Genomic DNA, 6,693 nt, shown 5'->3' on the forward strand with positions numbered 1-6,693 from the left:
ATATTCTTTTTTTCTGAAATCGACCTTGTCTGATAGTAATAAAGCTACACAATTTGATTCACTTGATTAGTGGTTTATATCCTTTAAAAATTATGTATGCTTTTTCATTCTTTTTGTTTTTTATCTTTTCATTTATTTTTCATTGATTATATTTGAATCATTTTTCTTGCTGGCAACATCCAGTTAGTTGGTTGCTGTTTTATACCTAATCATATAACTTCTACTTTTTAATTGTGGTATTTATACCATTTTTAATATGATTACCATTTTGATTTGGTTTAAATTTTTTATCATAATGTTTGTTGCTGGCTTTGGTGGGCAAAAACGTTCACAAATAGTTGGACATGAGAGTCCCAGGTTGGTAGGGCTTATGGCAGTGATGAGTCCAATGAGTGCACGGTAGCTCGTGCTCTGAGGGCTGTGTGGCTGCACCAGGGCTGGGAAGCACAGTGGCTTCAGTTCCAGGGGAGTGCAGTTAGATGGTTTCTGTGCAGATCTACTAGCTAGGATCTGCAGTGGCCAAAATTACGGGATACTCTGCCGCAGTGGCTGTGGGTCTACAGCGGTTGCAAGAGCTGCTGAGGGTTTTCTGCCCTCTTTTTCTCCCATGGAGGAAGCCATGGCTGAGGGGACTCTCTTTGGCATTGGGCTGTGTCAGTCTGGCAGATGGGGTAATGTGGATAAAATCTTTTCTGCACTTTCTATGTAGCTATTCTCAGTTCCTTATTTTATTGTGTTGCTGCAGTTTTTAAATTGCACTCTGGAGCACTCCCAGAGCTACTTTTGTGCCCAAATAGTTGTTAAATCATTGTTTTTATTGGAGACATGCAGATGGTTGAGGCCTAGAACCTTGCAGTCTGCCATCTTGCTTATATCACACCCCTGTTTTCTATTTAGTGTGATGAAAGGGTGGGGACTGCAACTCCAAGCTGCCAGGAGCACAGTGCTGGGAAGTTAATGGCTGGTGAGGGGCAGCCCTGGGGCAGATGAAAGCCACATGATAAGGCGCCCTCCTGTGCCCCAGGTCTAGACTCTTGCCTTGGCACTTTTGCTCAATACAGAGGGAAACATTGGCGTCATTGCCATCTATGCACCTCTCTCTCTCTTCCATGTCATTTTTTAATTGAACATACGAAAATCAGTTTTAATAATTCTTTTTGTATCCTCGTCTGGTAAATCTAACATTTATGCCAAGTCTAAGTCAGTTTCAATTGATTAGTTTATTGATGCATTATAAGTCACAGTTTTTTGTGTCTTAGAACTTTTGATGGGATGGTAGATATCATGAATTTTGCTTTGTTGCCTGGTAGATATTTTTTTTTTCTCTAATCTTGAGCTTTCAACTGTGATGTAGTAAGATCACCTGGAGCAAAATTGAAAGCTGAGTCTTGCTTTTAAGGTTTTATGGATACTAATGGAATGGTCCTGAATCTAGGGCTTATTATTTCTCACTCCTGAGAAAACACCATATGAATCTTGAGGTTTTCCAGTCTGACTCATAGGAATAGGCACTATTTCCAACTCTACATCAGCAATGAACAGAGCTACCACTAATCCTTTTGGGTAGTTTAATCCCAAATCAGGAGTGGTTTTCCCTCAGGTATGTGCAGATCTGCACTTATTTAATGCTCCAAGGACAGCTTCTGCGGATCTCCAAATGTTTCTCATTGTGCTTCAGTGACTTGATCACTCTGGACTTTCAATTTTATGTCCTCAAATCAGGGAAACTGTCAGTCTCCTCTTGGAATTTTCCTTCCGATGCTGTTTCAAAAAAAAAAAAAAGACATTTATAGGCAGTAAGCCAAGGTAATTGCTGGACTGAGTTCAGTTGTTTCCCTTCTCTGAGGAATTATTGCTTTCTTTCACTGTCTGATGAAGTTATTTGTACATTATTGTTTCATACACTTTGTCCTTTTTGTTTTTTCAAGTCATTTTAATAGTTTACCTGTCTCCACAAATAAACATGTGCAGCACCATAATAGAATAAATCAACTAGTTTTCCAATTGTAAGCTATAAATATAAATTCATTGTTTTTTTAAGAAATTAATCTTAAATATTTAGTTTTTTGTTAAAATATTGTTTAAAAATGTTCCATTTCATATACCTATTTGTAATGCCATAGAAAATTTCTAATCACAAAAGAAATATCAAGTCATGATTACTTGTCTAGAAATATTAAAATATTATTATTAATTAGCTGTTATGTCTATTTTCCAATTACAGTCAAAACGGAGTAAAAGAATCTCAATACTTAATTAAGCCTACTCAAGTTCACAAATGTAGATTTCCATTTTTTTCCATAGTTTCGAGTAGGAATACTCAAAAACTATACAATGCAATTAGATGTTCTTTGTACTTTATATGTAATGTGGATTTAGAGTAGTGTTTTCTAAACTTGATAATTTTAAGAAAATATTATTTCATCATTTAGATTGCTTTCAGAAATCATACCAATAATCTCAATATATCTTCTTTAGAAATAATTTTGAAATTATACATATGAATCCTAAATAATTAGGGATGGAAATCAACACTGAGGAAGTCCTACATTTTTTATTTTGACATTAAAATAATATCCAGGCCACTGGGTATTTTAGTGTGTTCTCAGCAGCAAAATCGTCCCATGGACCGTATAAATCACTTTCAAGAAAAGCAAATTCAAAAGTTTGATCACACATATCACATTTGACTGAGCAGTGAGTATTCCTTTTGTCCACACTAAAAGGTTAATGACTTGAAGAAAATGCTCGCAGTAGTACTGTAGAGCTGTATACTGTTTCTCCACTTTTCCGTTCTCAACAAGCTATTGAGCATAGTAATGACACACAAGCCAGCCAGCATCTCAGTACTGAGATGATTTCACCTTTCTTTCATTCCACGAAGTTCGCAATATATTTATCACTTTGATTATCACAAGCATTCTTACACTGAAACATCCTTTTGTTCTTTTCTGATGTTGCTTTCTCCTGAGCTACAGTGAGGATTTGGTGGCAGCCAAATATTTAAAGGGAGTTTATAGATATATTTTAGGGCTTCCCTCACTACATGACTTTCTCTTTTCTGGGATCTCTCTCTTCAATTTCCAGCTACACTGACAGCCTTGAATGACATTTTATGATATATCTAGTCAATAAAATAGTAGCTTTCTGCTTGAGTTTAATGGCCTAAGGGAAAAAAGCATATAAGTGTAAATCTCACTCAATGAGTCAAGCTTTCTTTTTTCAAAGGTTAAATCATCTACAAGTTTTGGTCCTCTACCATGATATTAAATAATTTTTGTATAAATATACAGTTTTTTTGAGCTTGTCATTGCTGTTGCACTGTTAGTCCATTGTAACTCACTCCACTATCACCTAACCTGGAACTCTTAGAATTATTTACATTTAATTCTTTTACATGGGATATTTTTTCTTTAGGCCTGAAATACCGTACTGTAAGGAATTTTTATGAGGTTATTTGTTTGCAGCCTGAAGATGTTTCAACCGTGTCTGAATTGTCTATACAATTTAGAGCTGCTCTAGAGGCTATTTTTTATGCAAAATTGGATGAGCATATAGAATTTTAATGAGCTTCAATCCTTTTCAAAATTATCTATTTCTTAAGCAATAAAGTCATTTAAAGCATTGTGATTAGAGAAGATGAATTCTAAGGGAAAATATAAGGGATTATGATATGTGAAAACTGCCTGAAAACAAGAATTAATTATCTGCTGAATACAAAGACATATGTCCTCCAAAACTCTTTATTTGATTTATATAAATTAGTTCCATATCACATCTGAGTGAAGGTTCACAATGATTTACCTTAACAATGAATGGTCCTAATGCTAAAGGTGGACAGCTAAACAGGAGAAACTCTGTTATTAGTAGGTACAATAAAGACTACGTTGTCAACAGAAATTGCGAACTAGAAATGAGCCCAGTACCAAATTCCTACCCTGACTACAGAAAAACTCTTGTTGTGGAGAAGTGGGGAAAGAAATTATTTTCTGAAGGTTTGTGCTATAAGCTTCCCCTAAGAATATGCAGAAACATTTGCATCACTGATATGACCGAAAAATCCAAAATGATATCTTTAACTCCAAGTGTATCTTATGTGCTTCCCCAAAGGTGAAACAGTTATAATTATCAAAATCAACCTCCAGAATGTAAATATGCCACAAACTGGTCCTGAGCCATATTCTATTTTAAAATGGCATTTATCTGTATCCTCAACTCTATAACCTGAACTCCCAGATGGGCTTGGCAAGCAGTTTCAAGAGTTACATACTAATTCAATACTAGCAAGGGGAATATAATAAGCTGTGGTTAGGAACCATTGATACATTTCTATAATTCTCATTTGTTTATTTAAAGCATGAATCAGTTCAAAAAGCAATCACAGAAATGAAACTGAACTTCAGTAGAGGTTAATATTTTATTGCCAGTCCATCACTAACGTAAGTTAGCAAAGGCAATGTTTGCATGATTTTCCTTTAGAGCTTGTGGATATAGTTCATACACAAATTCACAAATTCTATTCAATGGGTTATAATGCCACAAGTAGTAATAACTAAAAGGGGTTCTATTCTCCCATAAATATTTTAAAATTTATGAAGAATAACAAAATAGTCATTTGTTTAGCTTACCTTTTGTGTTTATTCTGTTTATCAATGCTATTTAGGTAATGCAATAATATAAGGCAAGAAAAATAAAGCAAAAAGCCTTAAGAAAAGCATTTCAATTTTTTTTATAGATGATACGATATTTTATGTAAGAATTAGTATAGGATCTCCAAAATGCTGCTAGAGCCAATAAATGAATTTAGCAATGTGCAGGATACAAGATCAATACACAAGATCAATTTTATATCCATATATTCACAAAAAACAATTGCAAAATGATTTTAGTAAACTAATATAATAGCATATACATATCTTAAAATGCATCTACAATAATTGTGCAAATCTTTTACACAATACACTAGAGTGTAGAGCTAAGAAAACATTAAAAATATTTAAATAAAAGTAGATATGTAATACATTCAGAAATTATAAGACTGTATTTTATGATATTCATTCTGCATAAATTAATACATAGTTTCAACATGACTGCATTCAAAATACAGGCAAATTTTTGAAAAACTGGAAAGGCAGCCCGTAAGCTTTCATGAGAATACAAAAAATCTAGAAATACCAAGATTTTTAAGAAAAGACTAACAAAGTGAAATGACCGAAAATTACTGTTGTCTAGTTTTGCTTTAAGGTTTACACAGTCAAGATAGTGTTGCATTCACATAACAATAACAAATAGATCAGTAGAACATAATAAATAATGCAGAATTAGACCTATACATATGTATTCAGTTGAGTTTTTACATGTATGTTTTTATTTCGATTGATACCTTTTACCCACTTTTCATGTCAAATAAATGGTAAAAAGAAAATATTTTGAACCATTGACACTGATGACAGTCAAATATTTTCATAGAAAAGTGAGATATGCCACTCACCTCTTTCTGTACCTTAAAAAATAATTTGAGACAATTATAGAATATAGAAACACAAATATTTTAGCATAAAACATATAACAATATCTTAATAACTTTGGGTTAAAGTTTTTTTAGATGGTATATAATAAGCAGTAATCTTTTTTTAGAAAGACAAGTTTATCATAATATAAAATATATTTACTATTAAAAATACATCATTAAGAAATTGATTATGCAAGTCACAGACTTTACGAAAATATTTGCCATGCATATATCTGTTAGAGAACTAACACTTGGATTTTAAAATATTCATACACATCTGCAACAGAAAGAAAAACTAAAAAAAATTGGCAAAAATATGAACACTCAATTTGCAAAAAAAGTAAGAATGTCCAATAAACACAGGAAAATATGTTAAATATTATTATTCATTGTGAAAATGCAAATGAAACACACATTAAGAGATTATTTCATACACTCTAAAATAGCTACAACCAAAAGTACTTATGTTACCACATGCTGGCAAATATTGATATAATTAGAACCCTTATGCGTTGCTGGTGGGAGAATAGTTATATAACCACTTTTTAGAAAACTGTTTTAATTAATGCTAAATATACATCTAGCTTATAATGTTGCAAATTAATATTTAGGTACTTAGCCATATAAATTACCAAAAGGTCACAAAAATATTTGTACATATATATTCATGAGAATCTGTAGTTGGACAAAACACAAATGTTCACAACAAAAAGCATAATCACGTTAAAATTTATTCATGGTATTGAGTAATATTTTGCTATGAAAAACAAATTATTGATAAAACATCATAGATGAATCTAAAAGACACTATTTTAAACAAAAGGAAACACAAACATGGATAATTTATTCACATTAGCAGGCAAATCTAATCAATAATGATAACAACCAGAACGCAGCTAACTCAGAGAGAGACAAACATGAGTGATGAGGAACTTGTGTGAATTTTCTGGAGTGATGGAAATGTTCTATGTGTAATGTTTGGCCGTATACATACGGGTGCATACAATTGTCTAACTTATCACATGAACCATTGCTGTATAGTTTGTTGTATGCATTATTATAGTTTCATTTAAAAACGATCAAAGGACTTTTTTAGAAACCTAAGTTTACACCACAATTATTGGAGCATGCACAAAATCTTACATCAGTGTGCTGAAGTTCTTATTCTTAAACAAGTAGAC

The sequence above is a fragment of the Mandrillus leucophaeus genome, unplaced genomic scaffold (assembly GCF_000951045.1).
Source record: "Mandrillus leucophaeus isolate KB7577 unplaced genomic scaffold, Mleu.le_1.0 Scaffold176, whole genome shotgun sequence".
NCBI lineage: Eukaryota > Metazoa > Chordata > Mammalia > Primates > Cercopithecidae > Mandrillus > Mandrillus leucophaeus.